Source organism: Ovis canadensis, chromosome 18 (genome assembly GCF_042477335.2).
Source record: "Ovis canadensis isolate MfBH-ARS-UI-01 breed Bighorn chromosome 18, ARS-UI_OviCan_v2, whole genome shotgun sequence".
Taxonomy (NCBI): domain Eukaryota; kingdom Metazoa; phylum Chordata; class Mammalia; order Artiodactyla; family Bovidae; genus Ovis; species Ovis canadensis.
Window position 1 is genome coordinate 71313521 of NC_091262.1, and position 17963 is coordinate 71331483.

The window sequence follows — 17963 nt, forward strand, 5'->3', positions numbered from 1 at the left end:
CATTTAAAAGAAAAGTTCAGTATTCCAAATTGCTTGAAAAGGAGCTGGGTTGTGTCAAGTCAAACTGGAGTCTTTGGTGCAGGGCTCAGGTATTTTTAAATGCTTATGTGGTGACTTCCCTGCTAGTCTGGTGGCTAAGACACTGCACTCCCAAGAGCCCAGGGTTCGATCCCTGGTCAGGGAACTAGACCCCACATGTGGCAACGAAGACCAGGCGCAACTACATACATACATACACAAAATACTCATGTGCACTGGTGAGGGACAAAGGGAGACGCTGGCGCTGGAACCCTTCCTGAACTGGCTTGGAGAGCTCTGAGAATAACGGCAGGCCACAGAAATGTAGAAACTTGATCAAACCACCATGGGACATCCTAACCAACACGTCCACCCAGCCCCTCTGTGCAATGGAAAGAAGTCCCCAAGGGCCACGTGAGGGGCAGCTTGATGCACCTGTGATGAGCAGTGTCCCGAGGGGCACGTGGTGACCTTGATGGGGAGACTGCAATGCAGTTACTCCATGGCTCTGAGCACTGCTTTTAAGCTCAGGTCAACGAGTGACAGCGGTGGGTGACAGGGCGGCTCACGCAGCCTGCGAAGCCAGCCCTCCTGTGCAGGGGAGGGTCTGGACCCGGGCCTTCCACAAAGGGCCTGGTGGTTCCATCTCACTGTGGTACCAGCCACTCAGAGGCGCTCGACACAGAGACACCCAGGGACTCAGCGCGAAAGCGGGGAGATGGGAACGCCCGCCAGCATGGAAAGGTGCTGCTCTCTGAGGTGGGGTGGAGGAATGAAATCCCCAGTGGGTTTTTCCCCCCGGGGTTTACAGATTAAATCAGCAAATGCAAACATACTATCACAACTTCTGCTCAGAGGTTGATGACTAAGTGGACTCCAGGATTCCTGTGGTTCTAGAGGCGAGGGGGGAACCCAAGGGTCCCCCACATGAAACTTGGGGGTGTAGCAACCAGGTTCAGGAAGGCCCCAGAGGAGGTGACATCGAGCTCAGACTGTGTTAGCACAGCTGCACCTCAGGGGAACTGGGAGGAACAGCCTCGTATCTACTCACGGGGTTGCCAAACCTAAAGCACAGTTCCTTTTTCTCATCTTAGCAGGAGCCTTTATAAATGTTCCACAGAGAAGCCTGGGCTTCCCAGGTGTCACAGAGGTAAAGAACCCACCTGGCAACGCAGGAGACGTGGGTTTGATCCCTAAGTTGGGAAGATCCCCTGGAGGAGGAAATGGTAACCCACTCTTCTTCCACTGTTCTTCCCTGGGAAACCCATGGAGAGAGGAGTCTGCAGGCTACACGGGGTCACAAAGAGTCTGATATGAGTGAGCATGCACACAAGCACACAGAGGCCACTGTGCCCATCAAACATCCCCCAGCATCTCCTCTGGGCCTGGTCCCTTCTGGGTCCTGGCACAAGGACCAAAGCCGAGAGCAGAGAGAAAATGGACCAGGAATTAGGACCCAGTGACCACAGGGGTAGACAGGGCAGGAGTGCAGGGCTGTGCAAGGGATCAGATCAGGAGAGGTGGGGGTGGGGAGGTGTAACCCGAAAGAGAGTGAGCTTTGTCAGGGCAGAGGCCACATCAGAAGCCATCCTGAGCAGGGGACACTGGGCCAGTGTGTGTGAGGGGCCAAGGTCAGACAGCCTGGGGACAGAGGAGAAGCTGGAAAGAGGTCACACAGATCCCCAGGGGCCTCAGGAGCCAGTTGTTCAGTTGCTAAGTCATATCTGACTCGGCGACCCCATGGACTGCAGCACACCAGGCTTCCATGTCCTTCACTATCTCCCAGAGTTTGCTCAAACTCATGTCCATTGAGTCAGTGATGTCATCCAAACATCTCATCCTCTGTCATCCCCTTCTCCTCCTGCCTTCAATCTTTCCCAATATCAGGGTCTTTTCCAATGAGTCGGCTTTTCTCATCACGTGGCCAAAGTACTGAAGCTTCAGCTTTAGCATCAGCCCTTCCAATGAGCAGTATTCCAGCAGTATTCCAATGATTTTCTTTAGGATTGACTGGTTTGATCTCCTTGCAGTTCAAAGGACTCATGAGCCAAGGAGGGTTTTTAATGTGAGGGAGAGTGTGTGTGTGTGTGTGTCTGTGTAGAACAGGGTAAGACCAGGGCACTGTGTGTGTGTGTGTGTGTGTGTGTGTAGCAGGCTAAGACCAGGGCACAGGAGGGCTCCTGGGCAGCATGGGGGTAAAGACAATGGTGTGGAACTAGGACCGTGATGGAGCAGGGAGGGAGGAAGCAGGACTATGCCATGACCTAGCGGCCAGGGATTGAGGATGGGGTGGGAATGTGCACAAAGGACAGATCCCGGCAAGCAACGGGGTAGGGGCTGCCGGCCCCAGACTTTCTCCAAAGCCAGAAGTGGGGAGGAAAGAGTGGGCTCTGACGTCAGGATCTCAGCCCCCCAAACAAGGTGTGAGCCCCCCAAAATGATCTAATATTCTGCCCATGGATCCCCCCAAGCCTCTGATCCAACACCTGGTCACAGTGCCTTCCCTCAGCATCCTGCCCCAGAGGCTGGCTGATGCAGGAGGGAGATCCAGCGGTTCCTATGGCAACCACCCCTCCCTCGCTGCAGGAGGGGGAAACTCTGGAATACCCACAGGCGGGGATGTCCTAGAAGGCAAGGAGACTCCTGAGTTCCTCGATCCTGACCCAGAAAACTCCTTCCCTGGGGAGCCGACAAGCGTCCTCAGAAGGTGACTCTGGTCCATCTGCCTGGCTGTGCCTCCGCTCATTTATTTGTGTGCATTTCCAGAACCTTCCACCAGGAATGGACTCTGGAAAGGTAGGCTCTGCCACAGCTCTGACTGTCCTGGGTGGGGAGGATCTGTCTACTCCGCTTCCCCCTCAGAAAGCGGGTGTGTCCCGGTCACCTGAGTGAGGTGGGGGGACTTGGCGAATGTCCGTGCTGCTTGAATGGATGCACGCTGACCCACTCAGCAAGGTCAAGTCAGAAAGTGAGGCGACAGCCGTTAGGAGTGGGCTTACCCAGGATAGAGGACAAGTCACACCTGCAGCAGAGGCGGCTAAACGGCTCCGACACAGGCAAGGTGGGCCCTCACCGCGGGGCCCTCACCCTTCTGCCTGGACATCCCCGCCCTCCTGCAAACCCCTCACCCCTCAGGCCCAGCAGCTCCTCCGCCGGCCTTTCCCTCCCCACCCCAGCCCAGGCAGTGCTGAGGGGCTGGTTCTCTGAGGGCCCGCGGCCTTCAGGGCAGTCTGGGGAGGGCACACGCCCGTCTCCCCTGGGCCTTAGGTCTCCCAGGACAATGCCCTGCTCGCCTCTGAGCATCACCCCCTGTCTCATCCACTCACTGATTCCTGGGACCTGCTCAGGCCACTTCACCATCATTCAATCAACACACAGGAACCGGGCACTTGGCGTGTGTGCCTTGGAGCCCACGCCAGGGCAGTGGGGAGGGCGCTCGGGGGCAGACGTGGTCGCCAGGGGGCCGTGAGGAGGACGAGAACAGCAGCTCTTCCAGACTGACCAAGAGTGTGGCAGGGACGCCAAGGAAGATGCGGTTGTTCAAGGGGGCGCTCAGGAAGTCCACTCGGAGGAGGTGGCTGGTGAGCTGAGCCGTGAAGGCAGACCTGGGGGTGCACACCTGCACACGTGTACCAAGGAGTCCCAAACCAGCAGCGCAGAGCACAGGGCTACGGAAAGCCTGCATCTTGAGTCCAGGAGGAATGGGAGGTCAGCAGCTGGCTTAGGCGCTGCTGCCTTGGACACAGGGTTTGCAGAGCAGGGCCGTCAGCAAAGGGGATGAAGCAGAAACCGGCACAGCTGACCTTGCCACCAGAACTGGGAAGCAGTAGTCTAGTAGGCACCACCGAGGCCACCCAGGACAGCGGTAATCGCTGGTTGAGTGGTAACTGGCGCCCCCAGCACCCCACCACACCCGTCTCGCCCTCCTTGATACTAGAAGACAACAGAGCCAGAATTCACTCAGGTCAGTCTGGGACCTGAACGCCAGGATCCAGAGTGTGGCCCAGCCAGGGGTCCCTACGAGTCTGGGGCCCTTGGCGTTGAACCGTGGGCCTGGGTGTCCCAGACAAAATCTGGGGGGAACAGGCCTTTGGTGCCAGGTGTCTGTCCCTTCCCAGCCTTGACCTGAGCATCTGATGACCAGTTCATGGTTCTCTGGGTCCCGAGAAGCCTCCTAAGAGAGAATGGAGACGGGTGGCAGGGGGTGTTCACCGAGGCCACCCCTTCCCCAAGCCTCAATCACGAAATCAGTGAGATCTGCCCCCTCCCCAAAGAGCTCACCGTCAGCAACCTGGTGGGCCGCAGGGAGCCGATGGGTCACAAGACGGACACTGTCTCCATCCTGCTGGGAGCCCCGCCCCAGGACGCAGGCGGGGTGCGGAGGACTGCTGGGTCAAAGGGCACGTGGTCAAGGCCACAGTGAGAAAACCTGCAAAGGGCTCACTGAGGTTTAAAATAAACTCAAAGGCACAGAGAGAACAGAAATGGAGCTCAGGTTCTTCTTTAAGCAGCTGATTACATGCTCTTCTGACATTGCCAACAATTAATAAACACAATTTCCTTGGAGATGATGCTCAGCGGGGCGGGGTGGGGGGGGCATCGCAAGGCCCATCTGACCCTCCAAACTTGTTCCGTTCACCACTGGCCCCCTCCTCCCCCACAGGTTGCTGAGCCCCCACCACCTGGAGAGGGAGTGGTGTGACCCCTGGAGTTCAGCCCTAACTGTGTGGTGGAGGACTCCCTGTCCAGCTCTGTACTACCCCCTCCCCCACCAACACCCCCACGTTCAGACCCAACGCCTGAGAACACTGAACCTATTCTCTCTGGTCCGGGATCACGACCAAAAACACGAGCTGCCTTCTCTCCCACTCATCTCAGCACCAAGGGGCAGGGGGAGGACAGCTCTCAGAACAGGGACATGCTAAGAAAAATCTCCCCGGAGTAGAGCCAGGGGAGCTGGGAGAGATGGGCAGCTACTGGAGCAAGGCGACCACAAAGGGAAAACAAGGCTGTACCTGCCAGGGGTGAGGCCCAGACCACAGTGGGGATGGCTGGGGAGTGGGAAAATCCTTGGGCTAGTGATGACTCGACACTCTCCCCACCCTCCTCCACCCAACCACGCTCCTTTTCTCGGGCAGTGACCCCACTTGTCAGGGCTGTTCTTGGACAAGGCTGGCCCTGAGGTCGGGTCCTGGCTCCCGGGTAGCTCCCTACTCTGGGACAGAGTCCCGCTGAGTCAGTCCCAATCCCTGGGGGCCGTAAAGCCTTCCCCAACCTCAGCACACCTCCATGCCAAGCCCCTGGTCCCAAGACAACGCCACCTCTATGTCCCCTGCACGGTCAGCGGGGCAAGAATGACAGGGAAACAAACGCAGAGCGCTTCTTTACCCCAGAGGTCAGACCCCCCTGCCTACGTGGGCGGGGAGGGGGCGCCTGCCTTTATTTCAGACACAGCTGGGGGTCAAACTCATACTGACTTAAAAATTTAAAATTTAGTGAGGATTCTTTAAGATATTTCAAGAAATATAAAGGCCGGGTCTCAATGTTGGAACGAAATGGCAGCTGCAAGTGAAAGCCCACCTCAGGCTTCTGTCTAGCCCCAGAATGGAGACACACACACACACACACACACACACACACACACACACACGCCCCTGAACTTTGCAGCCACCTGTGGGCTCGGTCCCTTCACGCAAGGGAGCCAGGTCTGGGACTCAAGAACAGCAACTACAGGTGCCGAGGCCACACACACACACATACACGGACATCTTCCAGAAGGGTGTGGTCTGAAAGTTCAAGACAGTAATGCCACTTGGCACCCCATGAAGCTCAAATGGGATGCGGAGCCTCTGCCTGCCAAAAGCTCAGATTCTAGAGTGTTCCACCATGAAGACGGAAAAAAAGCAGACAGGCTAGAAAGTTACCAGGTGTGGCTGTAAAGTAACGCAACTTCCTGATCAAATTAATATCTGCTCGTTGTAAGAGATGTTTAAGTTCCAAGTTACTTATTCACATCAGAAAATTTGTCCTTGATTTCAGAGGTAACTGATTCTATTTTGGTATACATCCCTCCAATTCTTAGATCTATTTTCCCAAAGCTGGGATCATACTACATAAGCAGGTTCGGATACTACTTTTTAATAAAGCATGCTGTAATGAACGCTTTCCGATGGCATTACCTGTTCTTCTAAGTCACTGTCATTTAAAAACCAATAAAGCATCATTTACTTCACCAACTCCCTATCACTGAACATCTGGTTGTTTCTAATTGTACAATAATGATCCCTGGATCGGGAAGATCCCCTGGAGAAGGAAACAGCCACCCACTCCATGGAAAATTCCATGAACAGAGGAGCCCGGCAGTCTACAGTCCATAGGGTAGCAAAGAGTCAGACAGAACTTAGTGACTAAACAACAACACAACAACAAACATAAGAAAAAGGATTAAACGGCATCCCATATACTCTCTTTCTAAAAGGAAAAGAGGGGTGGAATAGATGGTTAAACCTGCAAAACCACTTTTTGGAAGACAAAAGGAAGACAAAGCTCCAAGCAACTACCTAAGAAATGGAATTAGTGGAAAGCCTCATTTCTTGGTCCTGCCAGAAAATAAGAAGTTTGGCAACTATGATGCCTGGTACCTGTGACCTATTTCTTGCTCAACTCTTCTCTGAACTGAGCCCCAGAAGATGTGCCCCAAGCTCTATAGTAAGTTCCCTGGGCTACCACTGATCTGTGTCCAACCCCATCAGCGGGCTACGGCATCTTCTCACGTGCAGCTCCTGCGGGGGTGGGGCGGGGGGCACCACCAAACAAAAGGTCGGCAGTGCCCAGGCTGGTGTGTGGCCTCAATATCACTGGACGGGCTGCCCCACTGCCATCCACAAAGCTGGGGGTAAAAGGAAAGGGGGCATTTTCACTTCTCTTCCAGAACCTCCTCCTCTGCCCTCAGCAAGTTCTCTGGAGGGGGCCCTGCTCTGCAGACCCACCACCTCTCCACCCAGCTCCCCAGACCCCGAGCTGAACACTCTCTGGATGGGGTGAGAGCAGATACTGGTGTCCCCTGCTCCAACCATGCTGGGAAGCACCTCCCCTCCAAGGCAGGCTGCCCAAGAAATGCCCAGCGCATTTCCCATAGGTCCAGGAAATGATTTGAACTTTGGGGGTTAAACTGACTTAATTTTATTTATCTTAACATTCATTTATTTGACTGCACCTTGTATGGATGTGAGAGTTGGACTATAAAGAAAGCTGAGCACCCAAGAATTGACGCTTTTGAACTGTGGTGTTGGAGAAGGAGATCTCCAGTCCATCCTAAATGATGGAGATCCAACCAGTCCATCCTAAAGGAAATCAGTCCTGAATATTCATTGGAAGGACTGATGCTGAAGCTGAAACTCCAATACTTTGGCCACCGGGTGCAAAGAACTACCTCCTTGGAAAAGACTTTGTTGCTGGGAAAGATTGAAGGCAGGACAACAGAGGATGAGATGGTTGGACGGCATCACCGACTCAATGGACATGAGTCTGAATAAACTCCGGGAGTTGGTGATGGACAGGGAGGCCTGGTGTGCTGCAGTCCATGGGGTCGCAAAAAGTTGGACATACTCAGCGACTGAACTGACAGCCTGAGGTCTTAGCTACAGCATGTGGAATCTTAGTTGCGGCATGTGGGATCTAGTTTCCTGACCAGGGATTGAACCTAGGTCCCCCTAGCACAGTCTCAGCCACTGGACCACCAGGTAAGTCCCCAGGCCAGGTGGACTTCGGAAGGAAGGAGGGTCAGCAGGAAAGCACAACACAAGTCGGGGTAGAGGTCACAAAAGCCCATGTGCTCCCTGGGGTCACTGCAGGAAACACTGAACACATGCATGGCTCAACCCACTGACCATTCTTCCTTTTGGGGCTGCTACCACCAGGCAATTGCCCACAGCCCTGTCAAGCAGGGGAAAAGCCATCCTGGGTCCTAGCCAGCAGCCCCACCCACCTAGCCCTACCCACTTGGAAGAGCAAAGTACAAGACACACCAGTGGGGAACATGCACCCCAGGCTGGGAGAGGCCACTTCTTATCTGTACCCTGATTAAAACCAAACTGGATGTCCAAGATCTTTAAGCCCTAAGGCCAGGGGTGCTATAATCAGGTGCCTCTTTCTGGAGCGTATCAAGACTCAGGGGGCCAGGTGCAAACCACAATCTCTTCTTGACCTGGCGGGGCAGGCCTGGCACCGGCCTAGGATCCTGCAGGGAGTGGCCCAGGGCATCCCCTGCACAGCCCCCACCCCCGAGAGCCCACGCACACCTGCCTAGCCCTGTGGTCTCAACTCTGCCCCTGAGACAGTCAGTGACTAAGAGCCCAGCGCACAGACACCATCCCCACCCTGAGTGCTGAGCCCACGGAGAAGCTTCTCCCCTCCCCCAGGGCCCTCTGCTTCCATCATTCTGGAATCCGTCTTGTGGACGACCAGCCTGCTGCCTCTCCCCTCTTTGGCCCCATCGCCCAAGAAGGTCAGAGCCAGAGGCCACAGGGCAGTTTCCGTGGAGACAGGCCTGGGGCCAAATGGAGGAGCACAGACGAAATGCCCCACAGAGGACACGTAAACAGCCAACCAGGTGGCCACGTGGGGCAATAGGGAGCCGTGGGGTCTGCTGGGCAAGTGGTTTAGATCCTGGCAACAAATTCCAAGAGAAGAACGTAAAAATTCCTGTGTGGGCAAAGTGTATTGCTTGCAGGCCAAGTCCACCAGCCCACCCCCCTCTGCAGAGACACGGAGGCAGAGAGGCCACAGAGAGGACAAAGGCCCGGCAGTTAATTACTCCCGATGACACTTAGCCTGAAGCCTGGGCCAGGGCTAATTAACCACCTTCCCCCTTCCACCTGCCGAGCTGCGGCATAAAGCTGGCAGCAGGTGGAAACTCCAGGGTGTGGGTGATCCACGGGGCCTCCACGTAAAGGACTGAAAGCTGCCACCCAGGGCCTGGGGTTCAACACATGTGACAGGGAATCGATGCCGCCCATCCCCCCACTCCATGGTGGGTGTGTCACAGATTCTGGAAGAAGAAAAGCAGGGGTTGGGGGAGGCAAGCACTGTGGAGTGAGAAGAGGGGTGTGGTCTCACACCATTTGGAAGGACTGCCCGGGGCACACAGGCTGGTTGAGAAGGAAGCGGGGGCGGGGGGCGGGTTGGGCTTCCCTGGTGGCTCAGTGGCTAAGAATCCACCTTGCAATGCTGGGGACACAGGTTTAATCCCTGGTTCGGGAAGATCCCACGAGCCATGGGACACTAAGCCCATGCGCCACAATTATGGAGTCTGCGCTCTAAAGTGTGCACGCTGCAACCACTGATACCTGGGCACCCTAGAGCCCGTGCTCGGCAACGAGACGCCCACACACGGCAACCAGAGAGGAGCCCCCAACTGCAACAACTCGAGAAAGCCTGCAGAGCAGCAAAGACCCAGCATGGCCAAGAATTAAATAAGTATTTTTTTAAAAAAGAGGAAGAAAGAAGATTCACACTGTGCCAGCTGGGTCCAGCCCTGAGGACCATGGCCAGGGCAGGCTCTAGAGCTCTGGGGCTGGAACTGGTCCAGCTATGGAGGCCAGCAGGTGGGGGAAGGCACAGTTAAGGCTCCCATCTCTGCAAGTTGTCCTATAAAGAACCCTGAGTTCACAGCTCTGGCCACCTGGCCTTTCAGCCCCAGATGACAGTGCAGCTGAAGTCCCAGGTCTGATGACGATGATTCACCAGGCACTGGGTCCTCGCCTCGGCACGCACGGTGTTTCAAGATCAGATCAAATCTCTAAGCCTCGCCTTTCAGAAGTAAGAGGAGAGGCCTGGCACATCTCTGGGCAAACCCTCAGGCTCCTCTGTCCTTGCAGCCAGCATCCACCTCCCACAGCTCCTTACGGGCCTGGGCCAGCCAAGAAACAGGGTATGTGTGTTGGGGGTGGGGGGGTGGGGGCAGATTTCAGTGCAGCCTCTGAATTCAACTCCTCTAATGACCCCAAAGAACACTGCTAGAGACCTCAAGGCTTGAAGAAGCTGTGCTGCCTGTTGGCCAAGGCTCTTCAACCAGTCACCATGAGCGGGGGAAAGGTCAGAGGAAGGGAGACAGGGCCTCTTCTCGAAACATATGACAGCACTTAAGGGCCAATTAGGGACCCTGGTTACAGGCGAATCCGGGAACTGATTAACAAGAGCCCGTAATTAAAATTAAATTATATTTTCACTACAGTTCATTAAACTCTCTAATTCAGACTGTTTACTGTTGTGGAACTAAACTCTGAGTCCAGTCTCTAGGCTGGGGGTAACCAGGTCCACCTTGGGCCTGAACTGCCAGGGTCCCCTTCCACAGCTCCCTAGGGTCCCTAAACAAAGAGCCACACTGCCTTCAGCTTCCTGTCCACACTTCCCCCTCACTGCCTCCCACAGCAGCTCCCGACTCTGGCTAGACGGGACCCCCTCCTGGTCCTTGAACCCAGCCCCAAGCCCCAGCCTGCACACACAGTCTCTCTGACCCTCACTCCCCACCAGGCTCTTTTCTGCCTGTGTCTGGTCTGAACACAACTCACGGTCCTAACTCTCAGGTCGTCTTGATCTCATCTCCCAGGCTGACCATAAGCTCAACCTAACGCCTCTCTGTGAGCTCTGCTCAGGGTCCCAGACACGCATAGGCTTGCTCACAGGAAGTCGCTCACAGGAAAGCCACAATCTTCGAGCAAAACCACGGCTCATTCCTTTCCTATTTGGTGGAGGAGGAATCATGCTAACCCAGGGCCCCAGGGCGGGGGCACCGGGACCCGAGCTGGGTCCTCCTGGCTAAAATTTCCTCCCCCACGCGTCCTCTACTGGGTGCCCTCGATAAAAGGAAACCATGAACCATGTCCCTGTCATAAAAGAGATAAGCCCAGCGTACAGGAAGTGGTGAAACGGCTGGACGCGATTTAGTGCCCAGAGGCTCCTGGGTGCTCTGCAGCTCTGGGACCTTTGGGGAAGGGCCAGGTTGGGAGGGACAAGCCTGACAGGCTGGGGGGGAGCGGGGGAAAGAGCACAAAACAAAGGAGCTCTAAGTGAGTGGTCACCCGGAAAGCAAGGGGCAGAGTCAGAGGTTCGGTACTTTTCCATTTCTCTGTGGACGGAACATCCCAACCACCTTCTGCCCCATGACTTGGCCTCTCAAGGGAGCTGACAAACCCTCAAGCAAATGAAAGCAGCAATCGGATGGTTCATTGCCATCAAAGTCCAACTGCTGGCAGGTCCCCACGTCAGTAACTCCTGTCAAGGAAAAAAGCTCAAAGCATGGACAGGCAAGCAGTGTAGAGCGCCCAGTATCCAGCCACCCGATGCCGTGAGATGTCCACTGTGAGCCTCGGTCCAGGGTGAACGGCGAGTAGAGAGATCACTGTGGCCTCTGCACGGCGCCTCTGCCTCCTCTCTCCAACCTCCCCGCAACTGAACTAACCACCCCCTCCCTGAGGCCAGAAAACGGAAGGGCAGAGACAGGTACTGAAATGGGCAAGAAAACACGGAGGAAAAAGTCTGGGTCCTCAGAAGAAGCAGGCGGCTGGTGAGCCAGCCTCCACATAGTCCCAGGAGAACCTCTCTCTCCCACTTTGACGCCACCTAATTCCGGGGGATTGACCCCAACTCACTGTCAGGATGGGCGTGGGACTCAGGCCTGGCCAATTTACAGCATCACTTCATCCAGACCCAAGTGTCTGATTCAAGAACAGGTGTGACAGGTTGAACTGTGCCCCCTAAAAAAACAGGTTGAGTCCTAATCCCCATATTGTGACTGCGGCCTCATTTGTTACAGGGTCTTTACAGACATCATCAGGTTGAGATGAGCTCATTAGGGTGGGCCCCAGTCCGACATGATGGCATTCTTCTACGAGGAGGAAATATGCCATACGAAGGCGCAGGCCCCCGGGGGCAGGAGGGGCACATGGAGATGGAGGCAGAGATTGGAGGGACCCTGCCATCAGCCAGGGATCTCCTAGCCACTACAAGAGGCAAGGAGGGGCCAGAGGGATGGCCCTGCCGACAGTTGGGATTCCCAACTCCTCGTCTCCAGAACTGAGAATACATTTCTGTTTTAATCTGTTATGGTAGCCCCAGGTAAGGAACATAATAGGTACGTAACTCAAGTCCAACTAATCAGAATCAGCAAACAGCAGCCAGGCCTGGGAGCTCTGCCAGAACTCAGGGCAAAAGGAAAGTCATACTTGCTTCCTATGAGGTTGTTGAGCTTATGGGATGGAGTTGCTGGCAATCTTTCTCACACGTCTTGGCAAAGTCTGTCTTAAAAGAACCTACACAAAGAGCCTGAAAAGTGAAGAAATACTTCTGATGACGTAAATTTGAGTCCTTGATGGCCTAACCCCCCTCACACCTGGATCTTTTGAGACATCCAACGCTAATAAACTCTGGGTTGGTCAAAAAGTTTGTTCAGGTTTTTTTGTAAGATGTAATGAGAAAACTCAAAATTTTTGGCCAACCCAATATTCATTCACATTTTCTTAAGTCTCTTTTCAAGTTGAAAATCTGTTGCTTAACAACCTAAAGAGCCTTTAAATTTTATCATACACAGAGGACAATTTGTTTGTTTTTTTAACATATGTCCAAATGTACACAAGTCCCAACAGTCAACCCCCAAGGCATCCAAATTTTCAACACTAACAGCACTGGTATCCTTCTCCTTGGCACATGCCTTCAGCCCTCAAAGTTTTGTTTCAACAATGGCCATTCCTTATCCCAAAGGTGCACTTGATCTTAGGTAACAAAATACAGTTCAGCCAAGTTCAGAATAAACAGTGAAGATACGTTTGATTTTAAGAAATGTTGACTAAAATGGCTTGAATCCTAAAGACAGAAAATTTAGAGGAAGGTGGGTCTCTAGAGGGTTTCAACAGTTTGACGTCAGCAAGAACCCAAGCTCTTTTCAGGTTTTTATTCCGCCATGCTTCTTATGACAGACATATCTGTCCTCATGCCTTTTACCTCATGGTCACAAATTTGCTGCCACAGCTCTAGGTATCCTGTTCCCAGAGAAAATCTGGGAGGCAGGAGAAGGGAAACAAAGGTCAAACAGCTACCATTTTGTAAGACAGAAAATACTTCCCCCCCCCTTACATCTTACTGGTCAAAACTGCAAGACGTGGGTGCCTCTAGCTGCAAGAGAAGCTTGGGATGCAAGTCTTGGGCAAAGGGAACTATGTTGTCGTGACAGACCTAGGTTAATCACCAACGCCACCTGCGTGGAAGCCAGAGAGTGAAAATGTGCCAAGAAGGCAACTTGCCAGATGCTAAAGAAAAATGGAGTCCACAGACCCCTCACAAGTCCTAAGAAACCACTTCTGTGGCTTCCAAGTGACCTTAGGGTAAAATCAACAAATAGAATCATTCATCAAGCCTCTCCCCATGCCCACACATGCCAAGTTCTTCACTAAGTACTAAGATGAGTCCCCTTGAGGACCTCAGGGGTAAGGTGGTGGCGGGGCGGGGGGTGGTGTTGGTCAACCTTAGACGGCTAAGGGTCCAGAGAGAGACCAGGGATTCTGGGCCAGGCCAGCAGCCATCCCCAGAAGTAAACGGGGGGGAGCGGTGCACAGAAGTCACACCTGACTTACATCTGAAGGATGTAAACAGGTGTGCCGAGGTAGGCCACAACAGGTGTGTGCAGGCACAGAGATGGGGCTGTTAAGGGTTTGCTGCGTGTGACTTGGGGAGTGGCAGAGGCAACACTGGGAAGAGCGTGGTAAGCGGTTCTTGAGGGCTAGACTTTCACCCGAAGACGAGGAGACCAGGGGTGTGACACAGGCAGGGCTTGATGAGTGATGACTCCACAGGTAAGGGCTTGGCCAAGCGGCAGGGACGCCCGTCAGAGGGGCGGCAGTGCTGGCTGAGGGGCGACAGGGGACCCGCGAGTGAAGGATGGAGGTGGGGATGGGCGAGAAAACACGCAAAGGGAGAAATCAACAGGGCCTGAAACTGCCGAGCTGTAGGACATGGAGGGACAGAGGGACCTGGGCTGGCTGCCTGGGTGGGAGACAGGAGGCAGCGCCTTCGTGACAATCCAAGAAAACAGGAGAGGAAGCAAGTTTGGAAGGGACGGTGGGGAGTCGAGATACAACAAATGTGCCTCCAAACAGAGATACTCCCCAGACATTCTAGGCCTGCTCGGGTGGGGGCAGACAAGTGCATCCCCACTCAGCTTCCCCCGGGTGCAAAGGAGCATGTGAGGACCAGCCTTCCTGGGGCAAAGCAGAAGCCAGGGAGACAGCCAAACTGGAGGAGAGCCTCTCACTGCCTTAAATAGAAGCAAACTGCTCTGGCTGATCTGCAAGTTTATGCAAGTTTATACGAGGAGGGCTGGGCTGCACTGGGGGCCCCCACAAAGCACATTTTAAAGAAAGCCCAGTGGTTATGCTAGGTTTCCCATCTTTGCTGCCAGCGTGTAAAATCAAAACTGAACTGCCGTTTATAAACGCCTTGTCTTCCAAAAGCCTCGAGCACGCAGGATATGGCCCCCTCTATCTGGGCCATGTCTGTGCAGTGGGATGGCACGTCCTTCCACGGCAGCTTGCCCTGTTATCCACCAGGTCCCTGTCCTGCACACGGAGCCCTGCGCTCATGAGCACCACTCGTTCCAGACGGTTCTCCAAGATTCCCAAGTGGCCCCTGCAGCCAGGTCCACCACAGGAGAACCAAAGGCTGACACCAGGAGTTGGGGTCTCCGGGGGTTATCTCCTGCAGCTGGTCTCTGAAAGCTTTCACTCCATTCATACTGCGAGGTCCTACTTGGCTCCCGTGCCCCTCCTCGTATGGATAACACTTCCACCTTTTATTCCCTCTCCCATTCAGAAAGATGGCAAATCAAAGTCCTGGAGAGGTTTGGCAAGTGTAATTCTTGGAAGATGGGGTTAGGTCGGGACAGACTCCACAGCAGACCCTGCTGCAGAGCCACCATGACCAGCAGCGTCCAGTAGGTGGTGTCACCATGGTCTTGGATGAAGTTAAGTGATGGTGACCTGTCAGCAGACATGAGACCTGCAAAAGTACCTGCACAGGAGATTAAAACGCTCGGCTCTTGGACAATGGTGCTGAGAGGTGCTGAAAGAGATTCAGGGTCTCCCAAAGCCAGGTTCTGTCTTCCCACTGACAGGAAGCTCCCCGAGAACTGTCAATTACATCCCAGTGCCTGGCACAGTGCCCGCTGGCCCAGGACACAGATGAATGAATGCTGGATGGATGGATCAAGCCAACAACGGCCAGACTCCATGCCCCGGGCCTCACTGTCCTGGCCGTGGCGCTCCACCTCACCGCTCAACAGCACTCTGCACACACAGTACCTGAAAGCCTGAGGCCTGAGGGAGAGGGCTACCGGTTCCAGCGCCCTGGCTCTGCTGCACCCTAACCTCCAAACTCCCCCACCCTGCTCCCTGTACCCGTGGTTTTCAAACCTTCCCTGACCTGCGATGTCTTGCTTGAAAGAAAAGCCCCCTCAAATAAAAAACAGATAAGAGTTGCATCTAGGACTACAGGGAGCCTGTTGAGTATGGGGGTCAGAAACGCCGCCCTCAAAAAAGTAGGTGCTCCTTTGAGGTTCTTGAGGGTTCTACTCAAACTGCTGGGCTGTATCCCTGCTTGCCAGCCCTAATCCAATGAGTTTAGAAACCACCCTGGGCCTCAGAATTCCTCAGCGTGGGAAATGGAAAATTTCCATCTGAGAGCTTTCCATCTGAGAGCTGAGTAACCTGCCAGTGTCTGCCATTGTCGCACATGTGGGGTGGTGGTTTCTATACTTTTTGAGTGAGGACTGTCAGGAATAAGCCTGTTACGAGAAATTCTAGTGCACTCCTCTCCTGAGACCACTAGTATCTTCAGTTTACCCTTTCGGTCACTGGAGCTTGCTGGGCAGGAGCCTTCCTCTATGCCTGGGGGTTCATATGGAGGTGGGGGAGGGCTGAGAGAGCAGAAAGCACCACGGGTTCAGGCCCCAGCTCTGCCAGTTAGCAGCTCTGTGAGTCTGAAGTCTCCACATCTGACAGCATAATTAATCACCTCCACGGCTTGTAAGACTGACTTGGGGTTTACATGAGGGATTTTTTTCAAGTGCTTTATAAACCACTCCCAAATGTTAGTTATATTTACATTGATTTTATTGCTGGGCTTCTAGAAGGCCAAGCAGAGCAGACTGAGTTTCTCCTGAAGGTCTTTTATTACAGATGCCAAGCAGATTTATGGCAGGTTGCTTCTCCCACCAGGATCCTGGGATCCTGGACTCTGTACAAAGTCTATGCCTTGGTGTCAGATACTGGCTGACACCCCCACCCAGGGAGGCTTGATCTGGGGTATCCTTACTCTGGGTGGGGGTCCCATCTATCCTGGTGGAAGTACAAAAAGAAACCCCCAGGGCTTGCCTGAGAGTAGTCCAGAGAGCTAGAAGTAACCGAGCAACCCACCCCTTCCCCTGGCCCACCCCGCACTCAACATAATGCCTGCCTGCATCACCACGTTCCTCCCAAACCCAGGATCTCCACGGGGCTGATGGCAGGAGCAAGTGAGCTCAGGCACAGAGCAAATGCCCAGAGTCTCCCACTCTGGCAGCAGACACACAGTCTAGGAAAGGGCCTTGGGCACAGACGCCCCCAAAAGACTCGGAGCTTCTGAGGCCTCATCACATCCTTTGCCACCACTGCTTAAAACCAGCGGTTCCCAGATGGGGATCCTCAGACCAGCAGCATCAGCATCACCAGGAAGCTTATCAGAGACGCAAATTCTCAGCCCTTCAGACTTGCTGGTTCAGAGACTCTGGAATGTGGCCAGCTGTATGTGGAAGACACTCTCTTGGGGATTCTGGCCACATTCAAGTTTGAGAATCACAGCCAGCCTCAAGCCTCAACCTGGCTGCCTTTCAGAATCACCTCCAGGGGACACTGAAGGACAGGGAAGCCTGGCGTGCTGCAGTTCACGGGGCTGCGAAGAGTCGGACACAACTGAGCAACTGAACCACAAACATACAGGACCCAGCCCGAGATCTTGATTTAGTTAACGCTGCCTCATCAGTATCCGTGTGAATTTTTTTTTTTCCTTAAATACTTTAAAATAAATACCTGTGGTGAGAGGAGCCCCTTCTCCCAAGGGAACCCCGGCGGGACGCCCACGTCCCTGCTCCTTCACCAACGTTCTAGAGAGGACGTTCTTAGGGCAGTGAAGCGACGTGACAGCATATAGCATCTGATACTCTGGCAACACCGTAAGGGTGGATACGTGCCACTGTGTTGATACTGCTGTTCAGTCGCTTCACTCGTGTCCAGCTCTTGCTGTGACCCCATGGCCCGTAGCCCGCCAGGCTCCTCTGTCCATGATATCTCCCAGGCAAAAATACTGGAGTGGGGTTGCCATTCCCTACTCCAGGGGATCTTCCCAACCCAGGGATCAAACCCAAGTCTCCTGTATATCCTGCACTGGCCGGAGGACTCTTTCCCACTGAGCCACCTGGGAACCCCGTATGTCACTATACCTTTGTCAAAACCCACTGAATGCGCCACATCAAGAGAGGACCCCAGTGTGAACTGTGGACTTTGGGAGACAATGACTGTGGTGAGAGGAGCCCCTTCTCCCAAGGGAACCCCCACAGGGACACCCATGTCCCTGCTCCTTCACCAACGTTCTAGAGAGAACCCAAGGGTGCATGTTACAGAAAACAGCACAGCCTCTGTCTCCCATCATTTGTTTTTTGCCTTTTATGTTTTATAAGCTTTTATAAGCCTTTTACTGAAGTATAATATATGATAAGGAAAAAAGCGTTATCACAGCGAGCAGCCTGGTGAATATTCACAGGATGACCAAGGTCAAGGCTGAGAAGAGAACATTTGCAAGATCCCAGCAGCCCCGTTAGGTCCCCAACCGGTCCCTGTCCCCAGAGGTCACTAGTCTGCCTA

General features: G+C 54.0%; 1 protein-coding gene across 1 annotated transcript in view; it reads right to left on the bottom strand.

Moving 5' to 3' along the window:
• Positions 1 to 17963, bottom strand: part of ITPK1 (inositol-tetrakisphosphate 1-kinase) — a 155876-nt gene that overhangs the window by 77768 nt on the left and 60145 nt on the right. The window lies entirely within an intron of this gene.